Source organism: Moschus berezovskii, chromosome 13 (genome assembly GCF_049115385.1).
Source record: "Moschus berezovskii isolate FMDL1 chromosome 13, NW_MosBer_1.0, whole genome shotgun sequence".
NCBI classification, from domain to species: domain Eukaryota; kingdom Metazoa; phylum Chordata; class Mammalia; order Artiodactyla; family Moschidae; genus Moschus; species Moschus berezovskii.
In genome coordinates this window covers 15921873-15940498 of record NC_142472.1, presented here as the reverse complement: position 1 = coordinate 15940498, position 18626 = coordinate 15921873, and positions in this window count along the sequence as shown.

The following is an 18626-nucleotide window of genomic DNA, read 5'->3' as shown; positions in this document are numbered from 1 at the left end:
AGGGAAACTTGACAAGTCACCTGTCCAACCACACACACAGCAAGGAAACTACATAATAAAGAGAACCCCACAAACGGCCAGAAGAGGGAAAGGCCACCCCAAGCAAAGCATTATAAGCAAGATGAAGAAGCAGAGAAATACCCAGCAAGTAAAGGGACAAGATAAATGCCCACCAACACAAACAAAAGAGGAAGATATAGGGAATCTACATGAAAAAGAATTTCGAATTTTGGTGGTGAAAATGATTCAAAATCTTGAAAGCAAAATGGAGTTACAGATAAATAACCTGGAGAAAAGGATTGAGAAGATGGAAGAAAGGTTTAATAAGGACTTAGAGGAAATAAAAAAGAGTCAATATACAATGAATAATACAATAGATGAGATCAGAAACACTCTGGAGGGAACAAACAGTAGAATAACAGAGGCAGAAGACAGGATAAGCGAGCTAGAAGATAGAATTGTAGAAATAAATGAAACAGAGAGGAAAAAAGAAAAACAAATTAAAAGAAATGAGAACAATATTAGAGACCTCTGGGACAATGTTAAATGCTCCAACATTCGAATCATAGGAATCCCAGAAGAAGAAGACAAAAAGAAAGACCATGAAAGAATACTTGAGGAGATAATAGTTGAAAACTTCCCTAAAATAGGGGAAGAAATAATCAACCAAGTCCAAGAAACACAGAGAGTCCCCAACAGGATAAACCCAAGGCGAAATACTCCTAGACACATATTAATCAAATTAACAAAGATCAAACACAAAGAACAAATATGAAAAGCAGCAAGGGAAAAACAGCAAATAACACACAAGGGGATTCCCATAAGGATAACAGCTGATCTTTCAACAGAAACTCTTCAGGCCAGGAGGGAATGGCAAGACATACTTAAAGTGATGAAAGAAAATAACCTACAGCCCAGACTACTGTACCCAGCAAGGATCTCATTCAAATATGAAGGAGAAATCAAAAGCTTTACAGGCAAGCAAAAGCTGAGAGAATTCAGCATTACCAAACCAGCTCTCCAACAAATGCTAAAGGATCTTTTCTAGACAGGAAACACAGAAAGGGTGTATAAACTCGAACCCAAAGCAATAAAGAAAATGGCTACGGGATCGTACTTATCAATAATTACCTTAAACGTAAATGGGTTGAATGCCCCAACCAAAAGACAAAGGCTGGCTGAATGGATACAAAAACAAGACCCCCATATATGTTGTCTGCAAGAGACCCACCTCAAAACGAGGGACACATACAGGCTGAAAGTGAAGGGCTGGAAAAAGATATTCCATGCAAATAGAGACCAAAAGAAAGCAGGAGTAGCAATACTCATATCAGATAAAATAGACTTTAAAACAAAGGCTGTGAAAAGAGACAAAGAAGGAAACTCATAATGATCAAAGGATCCATCCAAGATGAAGATATAACAATTATAAATATTTATGCACCCAACATAGGAGCACTGCAATATGTAAGACAATTACTAACAAGTATGAAAGGGGAAATTAACAATAATGCAATAAGAGTGGGAGATTTTAATACCCCACTTACATCTATGGATAGATCAACTAAACAGAAAATTAACAAGGAAACACAATCTTTAAATGATACAATAGACCAGTTAGACCTAATTGATATCTATAGGACATTTCACCCCCAAACAATGAATTTCACCTTTTTCTCAAGTGCACATGGAACCTTTTCCAGGATAGATCACATCCTGGGCCATAAATCTAGCCTTGGTAAATTCAAAAAAGTTGAAATCATTCCATGCATCTTTTCTGACCACAATGCAGTAAAATTAGATCTCAATTATGGGAGAAAAACTATTAAACATGCCAACATATGGAGGCTGAACAACACGCTGCTGAACAACGAACAAATCATAGAAGAAATCAAAAGAGAAATCAAAATATGCATAGAAATGAATGAAAATGAAAACACAACAACCCAAAACCTCTGGGACACTGTAAAAGCAGTGCTAAGGGGGAAGTTCATAGCAATACAGGCACACCTCAAGAAACAAGAAAAAAGTCAACTAAATAACCTAACTCTACATCTAAAGCAACTAGAAAAGGAAGAGATGAAGAACCCCAGGGTCAGTAGAAGGAAAGAAATCGTAAAAATTAGGGCAGAGATAAATGCAAAAGAAACAAAAGAGACTATAGCAAAAATCAACAAAGCCAAAAGCTGGTTCTTTGAGAAGGTAAATAAAATTGACAAACCGCTAGCCAGACTTATCAAGAAACAAAGGGAGAAGAACCAAATCCATAAAATTAGAAATGAAAATGGAGAGATCACAACTGACAACACAGAAATACAAAGGATTATTAGAGAATACTATCAGCAATTATATGGCAATAAAATGAATAACCTGGAAGAAATGGACAAATTCCTAGAAAAATACAACTTTCCAAAACTGAACCAGGAAGAAATAGAAAATCTGAACAGACCCATCACAAGCACGGAAATTGAAACTGTAATCAAAAATCTCCCAGCAAACAAAAGCCCAGGTCCAGACGGCTTCACAGCTGAATTCTACCAAAAATTTAGAGAAGAGCTAACACCTATTCTACTCAAACTCTTCCAGAAAATTGCTGAGGAAGGGAAACTTCCAAACTCATTCTATGAGGCCACCATCACCTTAATCCCAAAACCTGGTAAAGACCCCACAAAAAAAGAAAACTACAGGCCAATATCACTGATGAACATAGATGCAAAAATCCTTAACAAAATTCTAGCAATCAGAATCCAACAACATATTAAGAAGATCATACATCATAACCAAGTGGGCTTTATCCCAGGAATGCAAGGATTCTTCAATATCCGCAAATCAGTCAACGTAATACACCACATTAACAAACTGAAAAATAAAAATCATATGATTATCTCAATAGATGCAGAGAAAGCCTTCGACAAAATTCAACATCCATTTATGATAAAAACCCTCCAGAAAGTGGGAATAGAAGGGACATACCTCAACATAATAAAAGCTATATATGACAAACCCACAGCAAACATTATCCTCAATGGTGAAAAACTGAAAGCATTTCCCCTAAAGTCAGGAACAAGACAAGGGTGCCCACTCTCACCACTACTATTCAACATAGTTCTGGAAGTTTTGGCCACAGCAATCAGAGCAGAAAAAGACATAAAAGGAATACAAATTGGAAAAGAAGAAGTAAAACTTTCACTGTTCGCTGATGACATGATCCTCTACACAGAAAACCCTAGAGACTCTACCAGAAAACTACTAGAGCTAATCAATGATTACAGTAACGTTGCAGGATATAAAATCAACACACAGAAATCCCTTGCATTCCTATACACTAATAATGAGAAAATAGAAAGAGAAATTAAGGAAACTATTCCATTCACTGTTGCAACGAAAAGAATTAAATACTTAGGAATATATCTACCTAAGGAAACAAAAGACTTGTACATAGAAAACTATAAAACACTACTGAAAGCAATCAGAGAGGACACTAATAGATGGAGAAATATACCATGTTCATGGATTGGAAGAATAAATATTGTAAAAATGAGTATACTACCCAAAGTAATTTATACATTCAATGCAATCCCTATCAAGCTACCAAGGATATTTTTCACAGAACTAGAACAAATAATCTCACAATTTGTATGGAAATACAAAAAACCTCGAATAGCCAAAGCAATCTTGAGGAAGAAAAATGGAACTGGGGGAATTAACCTGCCGGACTTCAGGCTCTACTACAAAGCCACAGTCATCAAGACAGTATGGTACTGGCATAAAGACAGAAATATAGACCAATGGAACAAAATAGAAAGCCCAGAGATAAATCCACGCACCTATGTACACCTCATCTTTGACAAAGGAGGCAAGAATATAAAATGGAGAAAAGACAGTCTCTTTAACAAGTGGTGCTGGGAAAACTGGTCAGCCACTTGTAAAAGAATGAAACTAGAACACTTTCTAACACCATACACCAAAATAAACTCAAAATGGATTAGAGAGCTAAATGTAAGACCAGAAACTATAAAACTCCTAGAGGAGAACGTAGGCAAAACACTCTCCGACATAAATCACAGCAGGATCCTCCATGACCCACCTCCCAGAATATTGGAAATAAAAGCAAAAATAAACAAATGGGACCTAATTAAAATCAAAAGCTTCTGCACAGCAAAGGAAACTATAAGCAAGGTGAAAAGACAGCCTTCAGAATGGGAGAAAATAATAGTAAATGAAACAACTGATAAAGGATTAATCTCCAAAATATACAAGCAGCTCCTGCAGCTCAATTCCAGAAAAATAAATGACCCAATCAAAAAATGGGCCAAAGAACTAAACAGACATTTCTCCAAAGAAGACATACAGATGGCTAACAAACACATGAAAAAATGCTCAACATCTCTCATAATCAGAGAGATGCAAATCAAAACCACAATGAGATACCATTTCACACCTGTCAGAATGGCTGCTATCCAAAAGTCTACATGCAATAAATGCTGGAGAGGATGTGGAGAGAAAGGAACCCTCTTCCACTGTTGGTGGGAATGCAAACTAGTACAGCCACTATGGAGAACAGTGTGGAGATTCCTCAAAAAATTGGAAATAGAACTGCCGTATGATCCAGCAATCGCACTCCTGGGCATACACACCGAGGAAACCAGAATTGAAAGAGATACGTGTAGTCCAATGTTCATTGCAGCACTGTTTATAATAGCCAGGACATGGAAGCAACCTAGATGTCCATCTGCAGATGAATGGATAAGAAAGCTGTGGTACATATACACAATGGAGTATTATTCAGCCATTAAAAAGAATGCATTTGAATCAGTTCTAATGAGGTGGATGAAACTGGAGCCTATTATACAGAGTGAAGTAAGCCAGAAAGAAAAACACCAATACAGCATACTAACGCATATATATGGAATTTAGAAAGATGCAAATGATAACCCTGTATACGAGACAGCAAAAGAGACACAGATGTATAGATCAGTCTTTGGGACTCTGTGGGAGAGGGTGAGGGTGGGATGATTTGGGAGAATGGCATTGAAACACGTATGTTGTCATATGTGAAATGAATCACTAGTTCAGGGTCAATGCATGTTATAGGATGCTTGGGGCTGGCATGCGGGGATGACCCAGAGGGAGGATAAAGGGAGGAGGGAGGTGGGAGGGGGGTTCAGGAGGGGGAACTTATGTAAACCCGGGGCAAATTCATATCAATGTATGGCAAAAACAACCTATATAATATTGCAAAATAATTTGCCTCCAATAAAAAATTAATTACAAAAAAAAAAAAAAGAAAATACAAAGAATACAGTACGAATACGAGACCCTTTGGTGATATTTATGTAGGCAGGTCAGGGAGGCAAGCGCTTCACTATTCCAGATTCTCTTTATGGCTTCTCATGCTAATACTGATGCGAAGAGCTGACTCGTTGGAAAAGACCCTGATGCTGAGAAAGATTAAGGGCAGAAGGAGAAGGGGATGACAGAGGATGAAATGGTTGGATGGCATCACCGACCTAATGGACATGAGTTTGAGCAAGCTCCAGGAGATAGTGAAGGACAGGGAAGCCTGGCATCCTGCAGTCCATGAGGTTGCAAAGAATCAAGCACGACTTATTGACCGAACAACCACAACATGGTTATCTGATTGTCTGTATTTGCTTTCTCGTGTTGAGTGTTTTGTGTGGAAAAGTTTCAAGTGTGTTTCTCACCAGGTCCACTGCTCCTCTCTTGCTCATTGCCCATCTGACCCCACATGGGGCCAGCTGGCACTCCTGAGTTTCCTCTGCTCTGATTCCCTGACTCACCCACAGACTAACTCATATCCTCAAGTGGGTGAACTCAAAGGGCATCTGGGCGAAGAACGTGCTGGGATTGGTAGCTTTCATTTCCTGTAGCTGTGCATTTTGAGATGATTCCAGAACACTTCACAAAGCAGTAATGGTCTTGAATAAACTTGAGATAGTTGAGCTGATTTTCAGGAGACAACTGGTCTGCAAGTAAGCTTTGGCCAAATTTCTGTACGCATTATGGAAAAAATGGATGAGCAAAATTTTACAATTTGGCAAATGACTACGGTATCATATTACAACTGCAAAAGGAGTAGTTAATTCACTTATTCATTAATGAGTTTCTTTCCACTCATTACATTCCTGGCGGAGAATATGGGGGAGTGAGGACAGGACGCTGGCCTGTCCTCTGTGGACATACAGCTTAGAGGAGATGCTCATGTAGCAAGGGACCAACCCAGGATGGTAAGTGCTGCCTGGGGTTAAGCTCAGGGCATAGGCACACTTCCCAGCAAAGCCGGCGCTTGAATTGACTTGAAAGATGGGTACAAGTTGGCTCAGAGAAAGGAAGGAAGGGCATTTCAGGTCAGGGGACTTATCCAGCTCTACAGTTTATTAGCTGCGTGACTCCAGGCAAAATGCTTAACATATGAGCTCCCCCGTCTATAAAATGGAAGTAATTTTATCTACTTTAGAGGGTGGTGGTGAGGAGGAAGTGAGTTGATTTGTACAGAGAATTCAGAGCAGGGCCTGAAGCACCTACAAGCAAAGACTTCAAGGCAGGAGGAGCCAAGTGCATCAGGGACCATCAAGCACATTGGAAAGGCTGACACGTGGACGTGCAAGAGGAGGTTCAGACGGGGCGCAGGTGCAGAGAGAGGGGAACTTGTGAAGACACCTTTAAGCTCCAGTAGGGGATTTAGACTTTGTCTTAGAGGACCTGGAAAGCCACTGAAACATTCTGAGCAGAGAATTTCTGCTGGGACTTGCACTTCAGAAAGATCCTGCAGTATTTCATTCGAGAACCTGCATCAAGGGAGCAGCAGTGGGGAATGCCAAAGAGGGTGCTTAGATGAGACCAAGTAACTTGGTGACTCATGAGGGATGAAGGGGCCATGGATGCTCTGAGGTTCCTGCCCAGAGACAAGAGGAAGCTGGCTGCAGAGCAGGTCCCAACCTAAGCTCCATTCCTTCTCCCAGGACAGTGTTGTCCAATACACGCCAAGATCTCAACCTATCAGATCCTCAACTTAATGGCTGGCTTTAAAAATCCTTTGGACACTAGCCTGGGTGGGGGGAGTGTTTGGGGGAAATGGATACATGTATCCCTTCGCTGTGCACCCGAAGCAGTCACCCGTTGTTAATTAGCTATATATGTGTGCATGTGTGCGTGCTAAGTCACTTCAGTCGTGTCCGACTCTTTGCGACCCCATGGACTCTAGCCCACTAGGCTCCTCAGTCCATGGGATTCTCCAAGCAAGAATACTGGAGTGGGCTGCCATCCCCTCATCTAGGGGATCTTCCTGACCCAGGGATCGAACCCTCATCTCTTTATGTCTCCTGAACTGGCAGGCAGGCTCCTTACCACTAGCACCACCTGGGAAGTGCAGCTATAGACACCCCAACACAAAGTAAAATGTTTGAAAAAAAAAAAACTTTCATGAGGAGAGTCAAATATTACAAAGAAAAATAAAGTTAATCTCTTTGGGGAAAAAATCCATTGGACAGGAGGACAGAGAAAATTTGGCTGAATTGAAAAAAAAAAAAAAAAACGCTGCTTCTTAGATGTTTAGTAAAAACCAACAGGAAAAGCTGGCAGTCATCAAGGTTAATGCAATCTGAAGTACCATTAATAGGATAAGGGCATCTGAATTGGGAGGGTGATACCCACCACCCCGCATATCCCATAGTGAAATTTCACAGGGCTAGTCTTGGTTTTAGAAGACATGTAGATAAACCACATTCAATGACTCAAGAGGGGAATAACTAGGAGGATGAGAGGTCTTGAAATAAGTTCATCTGCACTGGTTGCTCAGAGAAGGCACTGGCGATCCACTCCAGTCCTCTTGCCTGGAAAATCCCATGGATGGAGGAGCATGATGGGCTGCAGTCCATGGGGTCGCTAAGAGTTGGACACGACTGAGCAACTTCCCTTTCATTTTCACTTTCATGCATTGGAGAAGGAAATGGCAACGCACTCCAGTGTTCCTGCCTGGACAATCCCAGGGATGGTGGAGCCTGGTGGGCTGCCGTCTATGGGGTCGCACAGAGCTGGACACGACTGAAGCGACTTAGCAGCAGCAGCAGCAGCACTGGGCACAAAGCCAGGCCTGTCTTTCGGGTGAGGTAACTAAAACTTTGAGGAATTTCATAACTTGCTCAGTTTCATGTGAAGGTGGCCGTCATGGCAAGATTCATGCCAGACTGTGTGACTCACAAACCCAAACACTCAGTGGAAGGACTCGCCAAGGCTGGCTCTTAGCAAGAGGTATGCGTTCCAACTGTCCTGACTTGCCTTTCTCGTCCCCCTGCTTCCACCGACTTTGTGCTTAATCTTTCCTTCCCAAGTCTGTGTCCACGCTCACAGCATGTGGGGCAAATGTCGCTCTTCCTCATCCCCATCTCGCTCCTTAAACGCCACCTCCCAGGCAAAGTCTCCTTAATCTTCTAACCAGATGGCACTTTGTCTCCACTGATGCCCACACAACTCTGTACTTTCCTTTTTGTGACTGTGTTTTTCTGGCTTGGATTGTGGTTACTTGTGTACTGATTGTCCACCACTAGGTTATAAGCCCTGTGAGGACATGGGTTGGACAATTTCTGTCTCTTGCCTAGAAGATAAAAATCCATTAAGTCCATGCTCTATAGGGTGTATGTTGAATTTGGGAGGTTTTTGTTGAGATGAATGGATGGGAGCAAGGAAGGGACCACAGGGCCTGATCTACCACCCTTGGTGCTATTATAGAGTCTGTGTGGATGGTGATCAGGCACACGTTTCTCCTCCTTGTCCAACAGCACAGCATGATAGAAGTTTCAAAGCATCCCAGTAAACTCATCAGAAGAGAAAGTGTCTAATATGGTGTTTCTTGCTCTTAGGGAATCACACTGGCTCCTACTGGGAGCTTCTGGCTTTACTCAGAGCTTTAAAACCATCTCTTTGTCTATTCTAGAATTTATCTGGGTTTTGCTAGCAAGTTTACCAGTGGGCATTTCTGAAATGTAACCTTTTGAAATTTGGGACGTTTCCTTGACCCCTGCCCTACTCCCTGTCATTGCCTTCATTCTAAGATCACATCTGGCCCTTTCATCCACGTGCTAACATTATGAAAAGTCTCAGGCACCGTTCACAGTGTCTCCTTTGGGCCACAGGGAACAGTTTATATTTGAAAGGGGCAGCTGAGAAATCAGAATGTGATTTTTAAAAATTAATTTATTTTTTATTGAAGGATAATTGCTTTCCAGAATTTTGCTGTTTTCTGTCAAACCTCAACATGAATCAGGATGTGATTTTTTTAAAATGGCTCTGATTATTGGGACAGAGTCCCTCTCTGAGAACTTTCTATCCTCTGAGTGGTCGTGGGCTGCGTCCTTCTCTTGGTAATTAGTCACTCCTAGATATGGATGTGGCTCTTGGTCTTACGAATCATCCAGCCATGTGTGACCACTGTCAGCAGAAAAAAGAGCTTCCCAGCTCCTCATCTGCTGGATTCTGAAGAGGTGTTTGACTGCGGGCCCTTTCTGTGAGGGCTACTTTCTGCAGGTTACAAGCAACTGGGTAAAAAGTACAGGGTAAACATAAACGCCGTTCACGGCAAGCAGACCAAATTACTAGCCGTCACCTCCTCGAGATAGCCTGCTACCACTCGGGTTATCTGTGTTATAAAACACGTCTAAAGACAACTTCTCTGGAAATAGTGGTTTTTTCACGGGTCTTACTTTAACTCAAATGGTTGAGATAAGGAGAGGAAATCATTTTCCAACAATAAGTTATTTCCTTCCTGAATTCTTTTCCTGCCAGGATTTCCTCTTCATCACCCTGTTCTCTGGCTATACACACCCCACAACTCAACTGTGCTTCCTTAGCTTCTTAAATATTTGCAATTATCTTTGATTATTAACTTATTTGGAGGTCTTCTCTTCCTACTTACAAATCTTGATTCTTCCCTTAATTGGCATGTGCTGCTTTAACATTTCAACCTGCCTTATATCTCATACTTTTGATTTTTTTCTGTGTGTAAAAGTTATGCTCGACATTAAAACAGTCTATGGGAACAAATGCTAAATTTTTACATTTCTGCCCCCATTCAGATGGAATCCAGACAGAAACTCTAGACTTTTCCAGGGACCCCTGCCCTAAATATCTCCAAGCTCGTTGGCATTGCTTGTAACGATCTCAACTCCTACTTGCTCTTGTCTCAGGGGAGAACTCAGATTCTACTCAGTAGGGTGTAAGTCCACCACCACCACCACTGCTCCACCTCAGACTCCATCAGTCTTTCCTCTAAATAAATACAAAGCAGAGGAAAAACAATGCTTTCTATGCAACAAGGCTTCCAGAAAAGACCCCTAGGCATACGTCTCCCAGTGACGTCACTGCGCACAATCTCCTCCCACCAAGAAATCCAGTGCCCGCCTTGCCACCCAAGGTCATGTTCCACCACTGCTGGCCTCTGCGTCCACCTGGCTGCTTCTCCTTCCCTCCCTCTGTCAACTGCAGACACACCTGTCCCAAGGGCCCCAAGACGGTGACGCTTTATGGGCAGGTGTTTCCCACAGAGACACCACAGCCAGGATGGCCAAGGCAGGACAGGTTTCAGTGTTGGTGCCACGTTGGACCAAGGCCTGGTCCTCCTCTCCAACGATTTAAAGGAGGCTGATGCTGAGACCACGCCGCTGCTCAGGCTCCTCGCCCTGTCTCCCCACCCGTTTACGGGGTTGATGGCCAGGTGGGAAGGGAAGTGCTGTTTTCTATACTCTGGCCTCATCTTAGCGGTTCAGAGGAGATGAAAGCAGAGTGGGTGGTGCGTGTGAGGAGGGAAGGATGGGAGAGGGTCTGGGGATGATGTCAGGGTCCCAGTGCCTCTCGGAAAGCTTGACCCTGTCGACTTAAAAAGAAACAATATACAACCTAAAATCTGAGAATTATATTTTATTTGGTGGGCAAAACTGAGGACATGGGAGTTCCCTGGTGGTCAAGTAGTTAGGACTGCATGCTTTCACTTCCAAGGGTGCCAGGGTTTGGTCCCCGGTCAGGGAACTAAGATCCAGCAGGCCATGCAGTGCGGCTAAAACCTAAGGACTTAAGCCCAGTATACAGCTTCTCAGATAACTCAGAGAGTGCTCGAAAGAGGTAAGGGAGGAGCCAGGAGAGAGGAGTTTTTGCACCAAAGACCAGGTTATCTGAACATCAAAAGATTATTGCTCATTAAAGAAAACTGGACATCTCAAGTCAAGGAATTTAGTGCTTTTCAGCGTATGGGGAAGATACAGGAGTTTGGGCTCCCTGAAGTCATTCCTTTGACATACACGTCAGCTATCTGGGGCCAGTGTCCTGGGCTTTCTCTTCCTGAGTGTCCTCAGGACATGTCATTGTGGGGGTCTGCAGAGGCTGACTTTCATTGAGTCTACAGACACCAGTGGAGTCCCTCCACGTGCTATTCATTGTTTAGCACTGGAGACAACAGAAAGCACAGCAAACAAAGGCCTTGCCCTCATGCAGCTTAGGGTTTAGTGGGAACAGGAGGAAATGAGGGGGTTCAGTTGACTGAATGTCTCCCCCATATTCGTATGTTAAAATCCTAACCTCATATGTGATGGTGTTAGGAGACGGGGCCTTTGGGAGGTTATTAGTTTCTTTATAAGGGCTTCCCTGGTGGCTCAGTCGGTAAAGCATCTGCCTGCAATGCAGGAGACCCGAGTTCGATCCCTGGGTTGAGAAGATCCCCTGGAGAAGGAAATGGCAACCCACCCCAGTATTCTTTCCTGAAAAGGCCCATGGATGGAGGAGCCTGGTGGGCTGCAGTCCGTGGGGTCGCAGAGGGTCGGACACGACTGAGTGACCTCACTTCCTTTCACTCTTAGTTTCTTTATAAAAGGGACACCAGAGAGCTCTCTCCCTCTCTTTTTCTATCACATGGGGACACAGCGGGGGTTGGCCCTCTGCCACCCAGAAAAGAGTCCTCACCAGAACACGACAATTCTGGCACCCTGATCTCAGACTTCCAGCTGTTAGAACTGTGAGAAATACATTCTTGTTTTCTATAAGTCCCCACTCTGCAGTACTTAGCATCCTGAACAGATGGGGACTTGGGGCACAGCTCTCAGATCCCATGTATGTTATAACTATCCTTTCTAGATGAGTGTTCATTAGCCTCATCTCTCTCAACTTTTTTAGTAACATTCTATTATGGCATTTCTGCTGCTTTCCTTCTTTCTTTAAAAAAATTATTTATTTTCAGCTTCACTGGGTCTTCACTGCTGCTTACGAGTTTTCTCTAGTTGCTGCGAGCAGCGGCTACTCCCTAATTGTGGTGCAAGGGCTTCTCATTGCTGTGGCTTTTCTTGTTTTGGAGCACGGCTCTAGGCTCAAGGGCGTCAGTATTTGCAGCACGGGGGCTCAGTAGCTGTAGGGCGGGCTTAGTTGCTGTGGGGCATGTGGGATCTTCCTGGACCGGGGACTGAACCAGTGTCCCCTGCGTTGGCAGGCGGATTCTTAAGCACTGCGCCACCAGGGCCCTCCTCTCTTGCTCTCAGTACCTTCTTTCATTGAATTTTGAAGAAAAGAGTTTAACCAACAAGGAACCAAGGTTGAGGCCTTGATGGATTACGTGATCACTTTCTCAGTGTGTTTCAAAACTATAAGAATATTTAGTCCTGCTTGCCAATTAGTTTTTGCTAAAGGTCATTCCTTTTAAAACCTACAGAGGTTCATGAGAATGTTCAATGAAGAAAATATGCCTGATACACTGTACCAAGGATTATTTTCTATAGCCTGTAGTGGAAAAATAGATTAAAAAAATTCTCTTCCTGAAGCCTACTGGCCAGGGACCCTAGGATTCAATCCAACCAAAACACCCACATTTTATTCAGTGGTTCAGTGTGGTTTTGTTAGCCTTTCCCTCACAGAATGTTCAACATCTCCTTAAAGGTCCAAGCAAATTGTTGTTATTTCTTTGTGAAGTTTCTGATTGAATTAAAACACCAATATAAACCGAATTTAAACTATCCAATGGGAATTTTATTTTGAAAAAATAAAGCAAATCCTAAATTCCTGGGGACAGAACTAATGGCTTATATTTCTCTATTGCATAGTACTTACCTCATTCAGCACCTGGTACAAATAAGAGCTCTGCAAGTTCATTTGTTGGATGAATGAATTTATTTATTCATGAATGAACTGATTTATTCACACATTACTTTTCTTTCTTTCCTTGCATTTTATCTCTATTTTCGTTATTCTTTGGGCTCAGTAATACTTTTCACATTATTTTCAATAAGAGAGCTGAATAAATGCATATTGACCTGACTTGAAAAGAAAGATGGAAACAGAAAATCTTTTAGCAAATTGGACCCCAAATCTCCCAGTGAGTTGCCAATTAATCCAGTGAAATGTTCTGTGTGATTTTGGATGAGGGAATTCTATCCCAGACAGGTCACACTCCCTCACTAACCTTGGGTCTGGTTGAAGGAAGATTCCTCTAATCCAACATCCCGCAATTTTAATTTAATTATAAGACAATGTGTTATGCAGGTTAAGTTGGACTTCAAGATGACTTAGCAGAAAGTCTCTGCTTTGATAACCAGATGCCATCTAGAGCAATAACAATGACCGCACCAGGCCTATCAGAGACAGAGCCAAGCAGGCTGGGATGACTTATTTAACGTGATGTCAGGAGTGATATCTTTCTGTGTCATTTGGGGTTGAACTTTAATTTCACACTTTTAAAATATAAAACAACATTTGCTATTTGCACATCAAGTAGGCGGTCTAGCCATCTTTACTCTCTTTCCTTATTTCTCGAAATGCAACTTCTTTTTAGATTCTGCCAACTCTTCTTTCTGATCTTTTACATCTATCTGTTTGTTGTCCCCACACAGATCCCAACTCTTTCCAACCTCTGCTCTTATATCCTGTCCTACTTTGCTCTAAGGAACCTCAAGAAGCAAAGGCAAAGAATCAACTCAAGAACATTTGACTATCCATCCAGCCATCCAGCTGTCTACCTGTCCATCCATTCATCCACCCATCCCTACCCATCCCTCCACCAATCCCCTCCCATCCATCTATCCACCCATCCACTCACCCCTTCCAATCCATCTATCCATCCATCCACCCATCCACCCACCCATTCCCATTCATCCATCTATCCATCCACCCATCCACTCACCCCTTCCAATCCATCTATCCATCCATCCATCCACACATCCACTCACCCATCCCCATCCATCTACCCATCCACCCACCCATTCCCATCCATCTATCCATCCACCCATCCACCCACCCCTTCCCATCCATCTATCCATCCATCCACCCATCCACTCACCCATTCCTATCCATCTATCCATCCACCCATCCACTCACCCATTCCCATCCATCTATCTGTCCATCCACCCATCCACTCACCCCTTCCAATCCATCTATCTATCCATCCACCCACCCATTCCCATTCATCCAGCCATCTATCCATCCACCCATCCACTCATCCCCTCCCATCCATCCATACTCTCATCCACTCACCCATTCCCATCTATCTTTCCATCCATCCATCCACGCACCCATCCACCTGTCCATCCATCCATCCATTCACTCAACAATTGTCTATTAACCATCTTTCTATGTGTAAGGCATTTTGCTTGTTTTATGAGGACAGATAAAAGGAAATCAAGTTATGGTTTCTATTCAAGAGAGATTTAAACTTGAAGGGAAGATTGAAGCAGAAGGGGGAACAGGAGAAAGATGGAGATGATACCCATAAATATAAGACACATAGAGGCCCTGCTGCCGCTGCTGCTGCTGCTACGTCACGTCAGTCGTGTCCGACTCTGTGCGACCCCATAGACGGCAGCCCACCAGGCTCCTCCGCCCATGGCATTTTCCAGGCAAGAGTACTGGAGTGGGGTGCCATTGCCTTCTCCACATAGAGACCCTGCTGCTGCTGCTGCTAAGTCACTTCAGTCGTGTCCAACTCTGTGTGACCCCATAGACGGAAGCCCACCAGGCTCCCCCGTCCCTGGGATTCTCCAGGCAAGAAAACTGGAGTGGGTTGCCATTTCCTTCTCCAATGTGTGAAAGTGAAAAGTGAAAGTGAAGTCACCCAGTCATGTCTGACTCGTAGTGACCCCATGGACTGCAGCCCACCAGGCTCCTCCGCCCATGGGATTTTCCAGGCAAGAGTACTGGAGTGGGGTGCCATTGCCTTCTCACACAGAGACCCTACTAGGTCATAAATACATCCCAAGCCAAACTCACCACGTTCCCCACAAACCACTCCTCTTCCAGCCTTCCTCGTGCGGTCACGGTCCCACAGCGGCTCCTCTGTCCTCAGGTCGCCTGTCACTGTCCCATCTCCTCTTCCAGCCTTCCTCATGCGGTCACGGTCCCACAGCGGCTCCTCTGTCCTCAGGTCGCCTGTCACTGTCCCATCTCCTGCCCATCTCTGTCGTTGTCACTTATGCTTTTGCCCACTACTTGAGGAGGTCTGTACCTTAAACCTGGCAGATCTGACTCCTAGTCACATCCTCCTCCCTGGAGATGATGCCAGTTTCCACAGGGAAGGACACTTCTCAAGACCTTGGTTTATGCTAAAAACCACTCTCTTTTTTTAAAAAAAAAAACCCACTTTTTATTTTGTATTGGAGTATAGCCGATGAACAAATGTTGTGACAGTTTCAGGTGAACGGTGAAGGGACTCAGTCATACATGTATCCATTCTTCCCCAAACTCCCCTCCGATCCAGGCTCCCACGAAACACCGAGCAGAGTTCCAAGTGCTATACAGTAGGTCCTCGTCAATTATCCATGTTTCAAAATATTTATTTTTATTTATTTATTTGGCTGCACTGGGTCTTCATTGTGGCTTGTGGGATCTTATTAATAGTCGTGGCATACAGACTCTTAGTTAAGGCATGTGGGATCCAGTTCCCTGACTTGAGATGGAACCCAAGCCCCCTGCATTGGGAGTGTGGAGTCTTAACCATTGGACCACCAGGGAGGTCCCTCAATTATCCATTTTAAATATAGCAGTGTGTGCATGTCCATCCCAAGACTGATATTCATGACTATACAGTTTCACATTTTTGTGTGTGGTAAGAACTTTTAAGATCTACTGTCTTGGCAACTTTCAAGTATACAGTATAGTGTGGTTAACTATATTCCCCGTGCTGTACATGACATGCCCAGGACTTGTTTATCTTCCTAACAGCAAGTTTGAACTTTTTGACCACCTTCCTCAATTTCAGCCATCCCCAGCCTTCTGCCTCCGGGAACCACCAGTCTGTTTTCTGTATCTATGAGTTCGGTTTTCGTGGTTTTTAATTTAATTTTTAGTTATTATTATTTTTACATTTTATTTTTGGTGGCGCTGGGTCTTCTTTGCTACTGGAGGGCCTTCTCCAGTTGCCAGCAGCAGCGGCTGCTCTCTAGTTACAGACTTGGGGCTTCTCACCGCAATGGTTTCTCTTGTTGCAGAGAACGGGCTCTAGGCGCTTGGGTTTCCGGAGTTGTGGGGCAGGGGCTTAGTTACTCCATGGCCTGTGAAATCTTCCCAGATCAGAGATGGAACCCATATCTCCTGTATTGGCAGGTGGACTCTTTACCACTGAGGCACCAGGGAAGCCCTGTTTGTTTGTTTCTGATAAAATGTTTTAATCTGTGAATGAGAAGCTCGGCACCACGACCACACAGGGGAGGCTGACTGCATCGACCATGGTGCTTAGCACCCAGGGCTCCCGGGGCACTGAGATTCCTCAAGGCACTCCTGAGACCTTTGTGTATGTTACCAGCACCCTAGAGATTTCTCAGCACATTTGTTCACGTATTCATTCAACAGTCATTGGAGAGGTTTCTGTATGTGTGCGTGTGTGAGCGCACGCGTGCAGGCCTGTGTTCACACCGTGGGCAGCGTGGTGGGGACTGGAGCGTGACGAGAGGCAGGACAGGAAAGAGCTGGAGACCAGCCACTCTCCCCGTGTACGGGGAAGGCAGAAAAGGGGCCTAAACAGCCCAAGAACAATCGCAAAGACGCCTGTGCAGGCAGAGGCTGCTCTCCTGCAGATCCTGCACGTGGGGCCTCGCACCAGCAGGGGGCAGCACCTGGGAGCGTCCTAATGATGCCGACCCTGGGCCCCCTGGACCTCCTGAGTCTAAATCTGCACGCTAACAGTGTCCCCAGGGGACCCACAAGCACATTCAAATATGGAAAGTGCTGGTCCCAACTGCAGACAAATTCATGGACAGATGAGGGAAAAGAAGTGTGACTAGTCAGGAAGGCTTCTTGGAGGAGGCCTCCAGTAATGAAAGCTGCTGCCATTCGGGAAGAAATGAGATCTGTCGCCTCCATCAGTGATTCTCACTCGACTGCAGGGTGGAATCCCCTGTGGGGTTTTAAAAAGTGTTGACTCCTGCCTCCCCTTCCCGGAGACACGGATTTAACTGAGATGAGTCTTCAGCCCTGGGATTTGGCAGAGCTGTGATTTTGCAAACCACTGCCTTTGCCATGTTTAAGATACAAAGGATTGTACCCAGACGAGGAAACAGGGTAAACGGTTTCCTGATTCGGGTCTTGATTCAGCAGAACCATAAGTGTGTGTTTGTGTGTGTGAAGGGTGGGCTGAATGAGGAAGGCAAGGCAAAGCTAGAGGCCCCACCCCTCTTGCCCTCTGTGTGACCTTCCTGGCCCCTCACTCCATGGCCTTTCCCCTCTTCTCACCCTCTGGGTTCTGTTGCCGCCTGGTGGTGATTTCCAGTATGGTACAGTTGTCCCTGGAGGTTTCATAAAAGCCCAGCCTTGGTTCATCACAAACTGATGAGCAGGATTCCCAAGGTGTGGCTTGCTGGAGGGAAATCCTGGGAACTCTATGTGATGAGCAGCTCAGCAGTAACTTCAGGAGTCGCTCCTGCACAGGGAAGCTCAGGGAGCTCTAGGTCACTGGCCAAGCGTGGGTCTGGCACATGCCTGTAACTGGAGCCTTCCTGTGCCTGTGGTTTCAGGAAACTGATCTTATCAGCCAGTGACAAATGCCTATGATATCAAGCATCAGGAAGTGCAGAGGTGTAAGGTGACAAGCTTCACAGTAAACAGCAACTGCCCCTTATTCTGCTCTGTGTGGCAGGATGCGTTCTTACTTAACTATCATGTTTAATTGTAACAAAAGCTTAGAGGGTATTAGGCCATCCATCTCACAGACGAGGATACAGGCTTACAAAGCTTAAGGACCTTGATCAAGGTCACACGACTCCTAACTGACAGATGACTCTGAGCCCCGGTGGAACCACACAGTCTGTCCCTGCTCCTCCTGTGTCCCCACAGGACCCAGAGGTCTCCCTGTCCAAAGAGCTGCTCAGCGGCTTCAGCCTGATTCCCCGGGTGGGTCCGTGTGGTCCCTCCAGGCGCCTGCAGCCCCTTTGCTCCTACTGCCCCTGACTCAGGTCCTTCCTTCTGCAGCGTGGCCCCCGAGAGCCCCACGGTCGGCAGGAGGACACCCTTGTCCCGTTCTGGTAGCTTCTCCCTGCAGGCAACTCCCAGGGGTGGGATCAGGCCAGGTTGTGAGGAGAATCAAGAGAGAAGCAGGAAGGTGTGAGCTCGTGGTTGGCACCTTCCTCTGACCTGGGACCTCCCTCTCTCTC